The sequence below is a fragment of the Schistocerca cancellata genome, chromosome 2 (assembly GCF_023864275.1).
Source record: "Schistocerca cancellata isolate TAMUIC-IGC-003103 chromosome 2, iqSchCanc2.1, whole genome shotgun sequence".
Taxonomy (NCBI): domain Eukaryota; kingdom Metazoa; phylum Arthropoda; class Insecta; order Orthoptera; family Acrididae; genus Schistocerca; species Schistocerca cancellata.
The window spans coordinates 732,068,677-732,085,526 of NC_064627.1; positions in this window are offsets into that span (position 1 = coordinate 732,068,677).

The window sequence follows — 16,850 nt, forward strand, 5'->3', positions numbered from 1 at the left end:
GACCTTCTGATCAAAATGTACCTGCAGCAGAGGGATTGCAACACATAAAACCAGGCCATGTCCCTAAGATGTGTTTGAGAAACACATTCAGTTCAGGGGGCTCTGTTTTTCCTCATTGCAAAACTTTCCACATATTTCACTAATTTTCGTATCCCTTACAATGCGAATTCTAGGATTTTGTCTGGTGAGTATGGATGTGGTAAGTACCTATGTTTACCAGTATGGTAGATTTTATTCCTGAATGTTCTATTTTGAAATATGTTCTAAATCATCTACATAAAATTCCTGTTTACATGTATCCAAGATTTTATTACGATTGTATACTGTGTTCAGAAGACCATTATAATGCATGTCTGTTGATTGTATAAGAATATCCATACGTTTATTTGATACGCAGATATCCACATATCGATTTTTATTATTCTTCTCAAACTTTCCATTGCACTTACCTTCAGCTGAGAGAATGCTGGGCAGAGGTGTTTTAGTACTGCTCCAATACTACCTTGAAATAACTATTGATCAGTTTCAAAGTTTACAAAGTTATGATTCATTCCAGTCCAAGCAATTGCTCCATCAACTTTGTAAATTTCTTCGATGTGTTCACAGGTAAGTGCAAAGCAGTTCTGGAATTTGTATCAATGCCTATTTAAATATATTTGAAACTTTTCATCACTCAGGAATATAAAATCATACTACAAGCTCTAACTGCCATTAAACACCCAGGTATCCTATTAAAACATTTCTATTCAGGAATAATTTGCGTCCTAGTTTGTTGGGTCCTCGGATTATATCATCTGTAATTAACTTATAAAGTGCCTTTCTTAAAGTGCTGAAATTACTGATATAATAATGTGAGACGTATTTTAAACAGTGGCGGATGCAATGAGTAGTTTTAGCCATTGCATTATTTTGTTGGAATCATCACAAAATATAAATATTGCAGAGAGCCATGGTTCACTTTTATGACAAATATCGTGAATGTCACAGTCACATCTTCCCTCTAACACCCATTTAACAAATGTTTTTGTATTTTTCACCATGAGAGTGTCTTGTGACTACTCATTCGACTTTCTTGTGTACATAAGTCATTAGCAATAGTTGAGCATATACCTTTCAGTATATATTTGTTCATATTTAAAAATTTTAAAATTATTGAAATTGGTAAACTAGATTTTCATTCAAACTCTCTGTCCCCAGTGTGCATTCCATGCTCAGTTAAACTTGTAGACTTTGCACGTCATATATATGCTTTCCCCAAGAACAAAGTGCTTGGATTAAAAAAATGTATGACAGGAATATAGTCTTTTGCCCTTTTTTTCAAGGTATACATCAAAGAAGCAATGAAGGAAATATAAGAAAGGTTCATGATTTGAATTAAAATTCAAGATGAGAGGATATCAATAACAAGATTCATTGATGGCATTGTTCTCCACAGTGAAAGTGAAGAATATTTACAGGATCTGCTGAATGAAATGAACAGTCTAACAAGCACAGCATATGAACTGACAGTAAACCAAAGGAAACTTAACATCATGATTCATGTTAATGAAGTAAATGAAGTTAAGGCGTTCTGCTACCTAGCTAGCAGAATAGCCAAAGACGGAGGGAGCAAGAAGGACATCAAGAACAGATTAGCACTGGCAAAAAGGCCATTCCTGTCCAAGAGAAGCCTACTAGTATCGAACATACACTTTAATTTGAGAAAGAATTGTCTGAGAATATACTTTTGGAGTACAGTATTGAATTCTAGTGAAACATGGTCTGTAGGAAAACAGGAACAGAAGAGGATCCATGTATCTGAGGAGTGTTGCTACCAACAATTGTTGAAAACTAGGTGGACTGATATGGAAAAGAATGAGGAGGTTCTGCACAAAATCGGAACCGAAAGGATTATATGGGAAACACACACATGAAGAAGGGACTGGAAGATAAGACATCTGTTAAGACATTAGGTAATACCCACAATGATACTACAGGAAGCTGTAATGGTTAGAACTGTAGAGGAAGAGAGAGACTGGAATATACTAAGCAAATAGTTCAGGCCATAGGCTGGAATTGCTACTCTGAGTTGAAGATCTTGGCACAGGGAAGGAATCTGAGATGGGCTGCATGAAACCTGTCAGAAGACTGATGACTCAAAGAAAAACCACATTTTGTGATATTTGATGCACCTTCCACAAGTTACCTCAAATATTTCAAAAGATTCATTTATTGTTAAGTATGAATATAGTTGTAAGCAGTATGATTTAATGCACGACATCAAACTGACAGACTTGCTCCCATTAAACTGCATTGTGGAGGTTGTAAAAAGGAAGAATAAAATAATTTTTTGAATGTATTAAGTTTTTTACATACAAATGAAATAGCCACAATCTTAATTTGAAAGATACAAAGTACAAAGCCATTGTAGGTTAGCCAGCTGGAGGATGATAATCTGTTTTTTTCCTCTACAGCTCTGTAATTAACATAATTACCATTCTATAATACCTTGCATATCTTCATAACTTTTAGCTCACGTTATAATCACTGCAGTATATATTTGGAAGAATAAATAAAATTGTTAGGATATTCACTGGATGGATTTCAGTGGTGTAAAATACGTGAAAAGATACTAAAATTTTCTAAGAAACATTGTTTTATTATGAGTGCTTTCGATACAATTATTTCACGCTTCCTTTCTACATTATCACCTAATAAAGAAAAACAATGGTCGTCGAACAACAATTTTTTGCATTCATTGCGTCTGGCACATATTCTGGTCAGGCCAGTTAGAGGAATGATAATCGCAGGATACCAACCTCATATCAACCTTGTATTAAATTTCTGCTTCTAGGTATAAAATTAGCGGATCTTGGTTTATCAGGCATACATATACTCATGTCTAATTCCTCCGCCATACAAACTTCACATTCTATCACACGCTAAGCAACAGCATCATACAGCTCTTTCACACTCAATCTATTTGTCGCAGTCCATATGCCATCATATAAATGACTTCAGACCAATTCCATGTCATAAATGAACATTCTGTGCTAAGACAGGCGATGATAATGCCAACATGACTGTTCTGTGCACATTGACAATGGTAGGCGATGATAACTTCAAGACGACTATTCCACAGATGTTATTGCTGTTGCTAGAGTTCTCACCTTTCAGTAAACATGGATTGTCGTACGCATGTTCAAATGGCTGTACTGTTGTTCCAACTCGACAACTTATTCCTCCTTTACACTGCACTGAATATTTTCAACTAGCATAGCTTCAAAATCTAGGTCTGACGCTAAGATCACACTGACACATTTCAATCCACTGGCACTCACATGGTATGCAAGAGAAAGCAGTGACTTACTGATCCAAATTCTCTATCTGTGCCAGCTTCTGAATCTTATATAGACAAAACACCTTTTCTGGTACTCTTGATCATATTATGTATAATAAAACATACCAAGTCAGCCTTCTTGAACTGGGTTACAGAAAAGATTCAGAGCTGCTCAGGGGGATGTGAAAGGGATCAGGTTATTATATTACCTTGAGAGCCCTCTGGCTAACCAAATAATTCCGTTTGAGTATGTCCTGTCGTTGGGGCGAAATCGGGTTCCAGGGACATCCGAGATTTTGTCTAGGATGACCTCAGTCTCCAGTTCATTATACAGATACAAACAACTGCCTCATATTTCTTCTCCCATTATAAACAATAAACAATACAGAAGCAACTGCATGGAACCATCCAGAACTTTTCTTGGCGACGAGAGGAGGACTGGGTTATTAGGTGTCCTTGAAGGTCCTCTGAGTTACCAATTAATAGAGTTTTAGTGGGTCTTTTCTCTGGCATGTACTTGGGTTTCATCGGTTATTCAGATTTCCTCTGGGAGAGGTGGAGGAGAACGGATTATCAGGTGACTTAAGCCACCAATTAATTCGGATTGAGTGAGTCACAAAGGTTCCTTGATCTTGGAGGACTTCGAGCAATGATGTAGACTGCATCAGTCTGTACAGTGGGAGGCTGAAATAATTGAGGGTAGGAGTCACCTTGGGGAGGAGTGTTGGGTTTCTGGAAATATGGTAAAAATGAAGAACGGGCCATCTCTCTCATTTCCCTGTTACTCGAATGCGCTAACAAAACAGAAGTTTCTTCATGGAACAGCCCTTAGCTGAATCTTTCTTCGCCGCATTATTTCTCAGTGAACTCTGGATTCGAGTATCACTACATGTTATAGTTTCGCCTGACAGGAATCTTAATTATGCTGGGCATTCAGGCGCAGACTGACAGCTATATTGTGGGACATTCTGCCACGTTAACAGTACATATTTTTTATTTTGTTAGGCTTTGAATGTATGGTTGACCATGTGTATTTGGTGGTTATATTACACCGTTGTGCTTAGCGAGAAAACTGCACATTTGTTGCTGATAAAAAAGTAAGACTGGCAGTTACTGAGGCATAGTTTCGAAAACAGCCACGAATTTTGCCTCGCTACTCCTCACACAGCTTTATTGGAAAACCGAGTTGCGTGTAGAGTTTTCGGTGATCTGTTTTGTGGTTTCCACAATTAATACGAGTGGATGACGCTGCCGCTAATTGGCACGAATATCGGCAGCAAGAATACTGCCAGATAATGTATGAACCATTCTCCAACATTCCAATGCGTTTGAACGGCACTACGATATCCGTTGTGTTGTATTTAATGAACTACAAAAAATGTAAAGAAAATAGAAATCAAATCGGAAATAAAGTTCGTTTATCAATTAAGACGCTTTTACTGTTCAGCAGCATCCGTATATCTACTTTGGACATTGATGGAAATGGTGTTGGCTCTACTAGAAAGTTATTTATTTCTGTATTAGGGGAAAAGTGGGAACCGAGAATTTCATCGTTTTGCAGGTGTAAATACTTAAGAGATAGGCATGCGTCCTAAACAAGACGCAGTAGGTGTACTTAATACGGCACATGCTCTTAAATTATTATAGATTTAGAAAATAAAAACTACCGTCAGATCAAATGTTTCTTTATTGTTGTAACAAAATCTAACAAAAAACGACCTATTTTAGTAGAAAAATAGTTGTGCTCATTAATAAAAAAATTGTTGGCATTTATAAACAGAAACATTTAAGGAAGCTAAACATATGAAAAATGTATGAAAATTCCTATTAAACTCAAATTTTCAGGTATCACATTGCAGATCATCCATACAATTAAGAGTAATTTACTTCTTGACGTTGAGAAGATTGGTTGGTGTCCTTGGCACATCCTTTCGTTCTGAAACACTGATGCTTTAGGATCCTTTTTTCTCTAAACAAAGATTTATTCTTTTTTCACGCAGTTTTGATGTAGACTAGTCATTCTGAAAATCCTTAGTGAATGCACTAAATATTGTTGAAGTTCACATTGTTGGAGTTTGTCGGCGTTTTTTTAATGTTACTGGTCGTAGTATTCCTATAATTACATTAAGATCTTTATGATACAGTTTTCCCGTCGTACAGGTTACGTCGTAACGAAATGTGCTGCCTGCCAGTTACGAAATATCACCGTAGCAAATTCTTAATTCGTACCGTAGGTGTACACCACTTTGCAGTTCGAAAGATAATATTTATTTATGTGCCTGGTTATGTATTGAACATCGAACGTCGAGGACTTAAGGCTTTTACCACTGATTGCAATTGTAGTATCTGAGCTTAGAAAATTGCCTTATCAGGGTCTTGTATATTTAGTTGATGTAGTAACTCACAGGTATTAACTTCATGTGAGCTCGGCGCAGTTTACTATCTTTGGTCTTTCAGTATTCAGTTTCTATTAGTCTGTTATAGTTAACGAAGTATACACTTAATAAAATAAATGTAAATGTCGTGTGCCTAGGGCCTCCCGTCGGGTAGACCGTTCGCCGGGTGCAAGTCTTTCGATATGACGCCACTTCAGCGACCTCAGCCCCGATGGGGATGGAATGATGACGATTAGGACAACACAACACAAAGTCCTTGAGCGGAGAAAATCTCCGACCCAGTCGGGAATCGAACACGGGCCCTTCGAATCGACATTCTGTCGCGCTGGCCTCACAGCTACCGGGGCCGGACTATACACTTAATGAATCTGTGCTTTCGGTTTTAATGAACGTTTTAGCTTTAAGAAATTATTTATTATAGTCCTGTCATGAGTACGACGACAGTCCCCATCATTACTGCATCTGTCGTAAGTTATAACGTCCATCGATATTACTATTCGTGCTGCTTAAAAGTTTTGTTTCAGTCGCTAAGACTACTTCAGCCTTGTTATTTAAGAACTGTTATTTGTCTGATTAATTCAGTGCCAACTTTATATTTATCCTTTCCAGAATGAATGCCAGTCAGTTTAGCCTTGAAAAATTGTACTAAACGTCGCTTTCACTCAACTATCTTTAAATGAAGTCCCCTTACAAACAATAAAGTAATTGCCGCAAATCAGAGATCTTACCAGCAATTAAAGTAACTAGTGCTATAGCTCTCGTCCAGACAATTCTAAATAATTCAGCGAACTTCACACGTGTGACAGTTCTGACTCCCTGAACCGTCTAAATATAGGACAGTGTCGTCTCGTAAAACTTTTAGTGGTTTCAAAACGCTCTTTGTAAGTGGGTGAAATTCACAATTTCTTCGTAGTAAAAGACGAATATGTGGTTTTCTTCGACAGCGTCCATAATATTAGCGTCCAGATGCAATTTAGCTTCGTCAAAAATGAGGAGCGTTTCGCCAGGGCTCTTATATGCAGAAAAGTTCTCACTCGAATTTATGCAGATACTGGTTGTCATCAAACGCTTTTACGGAAGAAGCGTCAGCTGTTAATGTGTCACGCCATTAATTCTTACGTCTCGTTTCTTTCAATATAATCGTGGGCACGATTGTTTGGCCGACAACATTTCCTCATCGAATGAGAATGTTCAAGAGCACTAAAATGTATTCGTTTCGTACTCGTCCAGACGAATAAGTTCTTTTATCTATGAAGAGTCGAGCAGAAACATTTTTCATTCAGATCATAAATATTTTGAATTTTTGCCGTAAATTCGATATCAATCATTACTTTTCTCAGTTATTGAAAGCGAATGAAACGATATATTTGTATCCAGAATAGGATTTTTCACTCTGCAGCGGAGTGTGTGTTGATATGAAACTTCATGGCAGATGAACTGGAACTCGGGATCTTTGCCGTTCGCGGGCAAGTGCTCTACCATTTGAGTTACCCAAGCACGACTCACGCTCCGTCCTCACAGCTTCACTTCTGCCAGTACCCCGTCTCCTACCTTCCAAACTGTACAGAAGCTCTCCTGGTTCGCAGGATTCGAACCTGTGACCGTAGCGGTTGCGCGGTTCCAGACTGAAGCACCTAGAACCGCTCGGCCACTCCGGTCGGCCTGCAGCCAAATATTAAATGCCGTACTAACTGAAATTTTCGGTGTGACTGACCCAGAAGTAAATTTTTATCACAGAGAAGATTAATAATAAAACGGCAGCGGTATTAGTGAAGAAGAATTTATGATTTTACGTTCAGAGACATAAAAGTTCATCAACGTCACAAAAATTATGTTTGTAATGTTTCCTAGCCTCCAAAATGCGTCTTACAAATTAAGTATTTTTTCACGAAAGGTTTCCTTCTGTTATTTTCGTAAATTTGATGGTTCTTGTTTTTAATTTTGTTTTTATTTCCGGTCTTATATCTGTAATTCAAGCTCTTTTTGATTTCTTTTCCGAGATATACAAGTAAATTTGTTTCGTTAGCATGTTCTTATTCATCTGGTACAGCTTCAAGCTGTCCAAAGAAGATTAATCTTCGCTTTGCCGTTATTTCCTATATTTTCCCTAAATTTTCATATATCCCCTCGTTACTTCTCATTTACCAGCATTCCATAGTTTCAATTTAGCCCATTGTTTGTTTAACAATATAATAATCCGTCTCTCAAAAAAGTTCCAGCTTGTAATTCATCGTTAAGCACTCAGAAGCATATAATCATTCCGGTCTTACAGTTCTAATACACAGTTTTAATGCTGTTTCTTTCCATAAGCATTTCTTGCTGTAGCTTTTTTTTGGTAATCCACGCGTTCTTTCTCTTGGGTAACTCTCACATCAGTTGCAAATTTTTCTAGTCCACTCTACTGCGTAGTTTGTCACAGATATTTAACCTTACTGTTTCGCTGTGTTTTACCATTTTCATCGTAAATTTTGAGACCAGTATTATTTCCTATTTGCTGTTTGCTATTTGCGCAGTTTACGAAAATCATTCGCTAATTCGCGGGAATTTGGAAGTCCACACGAACGTTTTCCAAAAATCGTCAAATTCCTCATCTCGGATGGCGCTGAATGTGTTGCCTAACAGGGGCCTCAGAGGGACCTTTGCCATTTTACCCACACAAGTATCAATGTCGCATTTCTCCGTGATTACGTCGCAGGAGGGAGCGAAACACGAGCGTTGAAAAAGCATAAGAGACCTTTGCTGCTCCGGATTGCGTTCAGATTTGGTCTAATGTTCTGAACCGTGCATAATGGTTCAGCGGTTACACCAGAGAAAACATTGCGGTCGCACTGCAGTCTAAAGGGATGTGATCACATGCTGTGGGATGCTGGTCCGCAGTGTACTTGGCGATGGGTTGAAACGTCTTTGTGGTGTCAGCAGTGTCAAAGATTGACAAGAACGTCGTTCTGTTGCTCATCGAATTGCAAAATGTAGTTTTCGACCGCAATATGTATGTGCATCGAGGCCCCAAGCGTAGGGGATTGAGGCACCTGAGGTCTTTTTGTATAAATTCATAGATGCTGTGTTTCTGAAATGTTTTCCTCGTACACCCACAACAAAACCGCATCATTTGATTGCTGGGCGTTGTGGTTCTAATCTACATCGCGGAGGTGTTAATATAAGAGGTGAAATGTGGATGAAGGAGTTAAGGGGGTGTAAAGATTTTCTCATAGCGTCACACGTCGACAGTGGCGTTATGCAGAACTTTGCAGAAATTTGGTATCAGTGCGACGTCATTAACTCACCTGACACCTGACGTGACCGTCCAGACTCTGGCCTCTTTGTCTCATGTATCCACACACTGCTGTTTGAAACCTCGCCGAGCCGGAGGGTGACACAGTGCACATATTCGTACACAGGGTGTCCCATTTATCTTGACCACCATAAGTAACTGTTTTTCCACACGCAAATTACAAAATGTAATTTTGGAGAAATCAGTACCTTTATCTTAGAAGTATTGACCCTGGCTGTTGACACACTTGTGCAACTGTGACACAAGGCGGTGAATGACTGTCTCATAAAGTTCCCGTGCCTGAGATGTTAACTAGTTCCGCACGTACAGCTTTTAATATAAGAAACATAACATACGTACCAATCCAGAAGAAGTCACTCGCTAAGCTAAATACAGGATAAACGAAATTGGTCACTCTTAATTTGTGCCGCATCTTTATTTATTAGTTTTCTCAGTGAAATTTTACGTTGCTTTAAATGAGTGAAGTTAATACTCAACACTGCAGATTAGTGAGACCCCTGTTATGCAATACAATAATGAACTGTTATGAGGCAGCAAAATTTAAACTGAAACTGGTCATTAGCGAAAAAACCCAAACAGGCAGTAAATACACTCCTGGAAATTGAAATAAGAACACCGTGAATTCATTGTCCCAGGAAGGGGAAACTATATTGACACATTCCTGGGGTCAGATACATCACATGATCACACTGACAGAACCACAGGCACATAGACACAGGCAACAGAGCATGCACAATGTCGGCACTAGTACAGTGTATATCCACCTTTCGCAGCAATGCAGGCTGCTATTCTCCCATGGAGACGATCGTAGAGATGCTGGATGTAGTCCTGTGGAACGGCTTGCCATGCCATTACCACCTGGTGCCTCAGCTGGACCAGCGTTCGTGCTGGACGTGCAGACCGCGTGAGACGACGCTTCATCCAGTCCCAAACATGCTCAATGGGGGACAGATCCGGAGATCTTGCTGGCCAGGGTAGTTGACTTACACCTTCTAGAGCACGTTGGGTGGCACGGGATACATGCGGACGTGCATTGTCCTGTTGGAACAGCAAGTTCCCTTGCCGGTCTAGGAATGGTAGAACGATGGGTTCGATGACGGTTTGGATGTACCGTGCACTATTCAGTGTCCCCTCGACGATCACCAGTGGTGTACGGCCAGTGTAGGAGATCGCTCCCCACACCATGATGCCGGGTGTTGGCCCTGTGTGCCTCGGTCGTATGCAGTCCTGATTGTGGCGCTCACCTGCACGGCGCCAAACACGCATACGACCATCATTGGCAGCAAGGCAGAAGCGACTCTCATCGCTGAAGACGACACGTCTCCATTCGTCCCTCCATTCACGCCTGTCGCGACACCACTGGAGGCGGGCTGCACGATGTTGGGGCGTGAGCGGAAGACGGCCTAACGGTGTGCGGGACCGTAGCCCAGCTTCATGGAGACGGTTGCGAATGGTCCTCGCCAATACCCCAGGAGCAACCGTGTCCCTAATTTGCTGGGAAGTGGCGGTGCGGTCCCCTACGGCACTGCGTAGGATCCTATGGTCTTGGCGTGCATCCGTGCGTCGCTGGGGTCCGGTCCCAGGTCGACGGGCACGTGCACCTTCCACCGACCACTGGCGACAACATCGATGTACTGTGGAGACCTCACGCCCCACGTGTTGAGCAATTCGGCGGTACGTCCACCCGGCCTCCCGCATGCCCACTATACGCCCTCGCTCAAAGTCCGTCAACTGCACATACGGTTCACGTCCACGCTGTCGCGGCATGCTACCAGTGTTGGCTCTGAGCACTATGGGACTTAACATCTATGGTCATCAGTCCCCTAGAACTTAGAACTACTTAAACCTAACTAACCTAAGGACAGCACACAACACCCAGCCATCACGAGGCAGAGAAAATCCCTGACCCCGCCGGGAATCGAACCCGGGAACCCGGACGTGGGAAGCGAGAACGCTACCGCACGACCACGAGATGCGGGCCTACCAGTGTTAAAGACTGCGATGGAGCTCCGTATGCCACGGCAAACTGGCTGACACTGACGGCGGCGGTGCACAAATGCTGCGCAGCTAGCGCCATTCGACGGCCAACACCGCGGTTGCTGGTGTGTCCGCTGTGCCTTGCGTGTGATCATTGCTTGTACAGCCCTCTCGCAGTATCCGGAGCAAGTATGGTGGGTCTGACACACCGGTGTCAATGTGTTCTTTTTTCCATTTCCAGGAGTGTATATAATCAGTTCTCATATTTTAACGACAATCGGTTGATTGCTTGGAATGGAAAGGGACCCTGATTGGTAATAATGTCTGAGGACAACGACTACTCAGGCGTCCTACAGGTTTTAACAATTGTAGGTCATTATTCATTTGTTAAAGAAATGTCAATATTAGTTACTCTGTTAGTTAACAGTCTTACGATTTCGTAGGTATGCGGACGACGACAATTCTGTGCTGCTGGTTGAGAAACTCTAGTCGTCTCCAGATCCAAGGATAACTGTGGGACAGGCAACAGCTAGAATTGTTGCTCCCTCCGCCTATCAACTCCAACCGGCTGTCAATACTCGGTGGTTAACAAAACAGGTACGCCTGCATTGGCACGATCATAACTGCACACCTCGTCTGCGGGAATGCCCAACAAATACTTCCGCACTCCTTCAAGTCTCAAGCTACTATGTGTTCTCTCTACCCGCAGCGTGACACAGACTCACCATACGCAAAGATAAACTACAACAGCACAACCATTTCGTCATCGCTATCGATACAATTAAACAGTTTCCTTGGCAGCTACCCACCAATTTACAGTATCCATTACGTATTAAATTCAATTTATCTAATAAAGCTCCTAAATTCAGAAATAGCAGTTTATTACAAATTATCAACAGATATAAAACGGGGGAAAAATTATGGATGGTAAAGAAGGTACTTTATCTGCATTTTCGGTGTTACAGTGTGTTCACTAACAATTTTGACATCCCAAAACATCGTCTGAATTCTTGGCACATTGGTGAAGCTTGTTCAACATCACACTGCTGAACTGCATAAATTAATACAATTTTTGACGTATTTTCGCTGCATAAAATCTTCTCAAGTCAACGCGGGGGCCTTCCTTAGTCTCTTTCTTATTAACTGTTTCATCTACAGGATACTGCTACAGAACGTTACAGGGCATAAGGATAAAAACTGAGCTAGTCGTGCTACATTCACGTCATTCACACTGTTAGTAAATTCATAATTGTTCTTCTCGGAATAACATTCCTCAAATCTAGTTTAATGACACAGGTCACATTTTGAAACTCGAAAACATCTTGAAATTTTTTACAAATTCGGAAAAAGTGAAAGAATGGATAAAATGGAAGACATGGAAATTTTCATTTTTAATGCACAAAGGAAATGATAAAATTCTTGACGAGATACCTGAATTCAGAAGCTCCGATTTCTTCAGTTGTGGTAAAGCAGTACTACTGCAGTAGATTTAAGATGAGCCAGTGTGAAACAACGCCTACCCGACTGACAGCGTCGCGAATAACAGAGGTAGGAAACGATAGTCGATACTTATCCATGTGCTACAAGGCCGCCATCTCGTATTTAAGATATACTGATTGCATCTATGGAGAAACGTTTGTCCAGCGAAAACAAATTAAAAACAGTATTAGATTAAGCAGCACAATAGTGTAATGGATAACAACATCCACGCTAATGTACCAATGATGCAGATGACGTTTCAAGCCATCAAAGTAATAGGTAACAACCGATATATATATAGTTTAAGAATTTCACACGGAAACACCACAACAAGTGATGCACAACCATGTGCCTTCTTTACAGGTTGTGCTATCAATAACAACTACAGGACTAGCTCCACACCAGCAGAAGGCAAAACAAGACACAGATTTTTTCTGGCCACCCATTACCAGCAGTCTCACCCAAAGTATCCTAGTAACTACTCCAGCAGCAGAACAGCGAACAGAAACTGTTCCAGGTTAATTTAGACTCTTGTGGTTGAAGCTCTCCTGTCCATGTTTGTTTACATACAGATTTCCTTTTGGAGATGGTCTACTTTGAGCAAAACGTAATTTTTTATTTTGACTTTTTATGTTATTTATTGTAGTTGGTTTGTTTCACAGTTTTCCATCACCAACTATACAGAACTTAATGTAGAACAGCTACTTACTTTGAAATTTTACGGCTGGGAATTTTATGGTTATGTCTACCATTAAGTAATTCTATGTGGAAGATGGTGTGTGTGTGTTTATAATATGTTTCACTTACGTCCTCTGGTTTCCCCGTTATCTTCTCTGTGAAGGTCTGGACTAAGTAGCTTCCACTGTCAAACTACTGAAACTCCTGTAACTGTAAAGGTCTGATGACGAGCAGAACATGTCTGAAATACGTTGCAATGAGTTAAATAATCATAAAATGAATTAATGTGTCTCTAGCAGAATGATACAAATAATTATAATTAACACGTCACTGGAAAAATTTTGAACTGCTGCGGAGAACTCCTGTACAAATTAAAACGAGAATTCCACAATGCAACTTTTGAAATTAGTTTGTGTACTTGAGTTTATTATTCTTTCTTTTTTTTAGTGATGATGCGAGTCTATTGAAAATGAAACCCGTTCAACAGTGCATACGTTTCAGTAAATTTCTTTTTCATGTAGACTTCTCTTAACAAATTATGTAGTTTCTTCTGAATGAGTCAGTATCGTCAACAACAAATCCTGCGTTTGGCTCTTTGTATAGGGCTGGCAGACAAATAATTTAGAGAAACCTGCGTAATGGTCCACTCGATGTTCGCTAAGATAGCCAACTTAGTGACCACCCTTTTTTAGATTAGCAATATTCTTGATGAGGACACAGAGTACCCGCAAAACACACCCGCATCTAACAGAATGAAAATAAAGAAGCCTAAGCTACTTGGTGTCAGAGACAGTGGAGATTATTATTCTTATAGTGAAGATACCAGTATTGTGTCTCTGCACAAATACTTCGACGTGTTCCGTTCAGCCCTAAGAATTTACAGTAATCGACTGGCTAACTCTATAACGATAGTTCCTTGTCAAAATCTGTGTGATTTGTGTTTTGTTGCAGTTAAGCATTAAAACGTTTTCACAAAGCGACGCGCTGATGTTAGCAACTAACCTATTAGTTATTACATTAGGCTCGATGTCTCTCACATTAACCAGGTTTGTACAAAGAGAAAAATGTTTCAGTAATGTGGTATATTTTGTGACAGACTATTAATGCGTGTCAAGAAAAGCAAATGATCGAGAAGAGAAACCGGTATCACCCCCCTCTTTGAAAGATCCCTGTCAGTTTAGTTGACACTGGACGGCGAATTCCTGCTTCAAATAATTTTAAGTTATGAAGTGAACCTTTGTAGGGAATTACCTATAACCCAGTACTGTTCTAGCCTACGAAAATTTTCTGTAATTTCCACGCAAACACATACCCTTGTTAATCAAGTAAAATACCTTCAGTCCTCAACTTTTGCTTCAGACCTAATAGCACCTCACAAACAAAAGAGGTGCGTTCTCCTTATCTGACACCAAGCTGCGAGTCGGACGGGAAATTATATGTACTGAGATGGGCCACTAATCACTTGGGGCCTATACATTGATTTTCACATTCCTTCAAATACAAAGACAGCAAAGAAATTGGTCGACAGTTGCCCACATTGCCTATTTCCCCTCGTTACAAAGTGATTTCTTTAACAAGTAGTTCAGTCCGTCAGTCTGAATACTAAAACAATATATGGGGTACTGTTCTTCATAACCCAAACTAATGTTTCATTAAACACATGGGCGTCTTTATTCATAAGTTATTTGACAACTAACTCAGTATTATCTGTGCTCCAGGAATAGTTGTCCCGAAACACCAGGTATTAAATATTCAGCATATTTACCCGTACTAACGGAATTTTGATTTAATTTGTTTATTATTTACGGGACAACATTATTATTTTCCGCAGCTTCGGTGAATCACTGAAAGTTTGAGTCTCATGCAAGAGAGATATTACTTCTAAACGGTCCAGCGGAAATCACAATCGTAAATAAATAAATTAAAAAGTCCGATGGGAAAAGTTTGTAATTTCAAAAACAAAGGAAATATATTATTTTTCTTCAATCGCTGTTTTGTGATTTGTTCCAGAAGTAATAAGGCTATGTGATGTGGACGCATGAAAATGTATAATAATAGCAGCATCGGTTCCTGTGTGGTGCGAGTGACCTTATTTCTGTTTGTCCGTGCAGACTACATTTAACAAGTACCGAGGATGGGTAACTACGTAGATGACGATGCAGTGCGTAGGAGCACGAGCTCCGGGGCAACACTGTACGTCAGGCACACCTAAATGTCGAGCGACTCTATTTGCAGAAATAAACGGACGGCGTCGAGGGAGCGAAGCCACACATAAGCATTCTTCAGGCCAGTATTTATGGCACGGCCGCAGGCCCGGTTTTTCCGAAGACGTATCTTCTCGCGCGCCGGGCTTCCTTTTTGCCGCTGACGGTCTTGGCAGCGCCATAAGTCAATTTGTTCGGCTCCTGTAGCGAGGAAAAGGATTCTTTCGCCCTCTGGAATACGAGAGAGCTTGTGCGCCTTGGAGTACAGGAAAAAAGCAAATATAAAGCTCCGTTCACTTTGCAGGCCATCTTCGCGTAATATAAACGAACTGAGAGATAGGAGATGAAGACGCATTCAGATCGTCTTTGGAGGTTCGACAAAGCTATACATAAATAACATGTACAAGGTACCCACATTTTTGTATAGTTTTTCTACTAGCGGTTGAAAATGTACATACGATAATGTAGTATATAACCATATTCAAAACACAAGAGATATTAATCACCTCCAGTTCTTTAATATACATACGGAAAGCTAGAAACGAACTACAGGGTTTGCATATTACTTGATACCTCTCCAATTATTAAATGTTTGTTCAATGAAGCTCCGAGAAACTGGTATAGGCATGCATATTCAGAGATATGTAAACAGGCAGAGTACGGCGCTGCGGTCGGCAACGCCTATATAAGACAACAGGTGCCTGGCGCAGTTGTTAGATCGGTTACTGCTGCTACAATTGGAGGTTATCAAGATTTAAGTCCGTTTGAAAGTGGTGTTATAGTCGGCGCACGAGAGATGGGACAGAGGTAGCGAAGAAGTGGGAATTTTCCCTTATGACCATTTCACGAGTGTACCGCGAAAATCAGGAATCCGGTAAAACATCAAATCTCCAACATCGCTGATGCTGGAAAAAGATCCTGTAAGAACGGCACCAACGACAACTGAAAAGAATCGTTCAACGTGACAGAAGACTAACGCTTCCGCAAATTGATGCAGATTTCAATGCTGGGTCGTCAACAAACGTCAGCGAGCGATCCATTCAACGAAACATCATCGATATAGGTTTTCGGAGCCGAGGGTCCACTCATGCACCCTTGGTGGCTGCACGACACAAAGGTTTAGACCTCGCCTGGACCCGTCAGCACGACATAGAACAGTCGATGACTGGAAACATGTTGTCGGGTAGGACGTGTGTCATTTATAATTCTTTTGAGCGGATGGACGTGTACGGGTATGGAAACAATCTCATGAATCCAAGGACTCGAGATGTCAGAAGTGGATTGTTGAAGCTGGTGGAGGCTCTGCAATGGTGTGGGGTGCGTGCAGTTGGAGTTATATTGGACCCATGATACGTCTAGATAGTACTCTGACAGGTGACAGATACGGAAACATCGTTTCTAATCACCTGCGCCCATTCGTGTCCATTTTGCATTTCGACGGACTTGGGAAATTCCAGCAGGACAATGCGACAGGGCATACGTCCAGAATTGCTACCGAGTGGCTC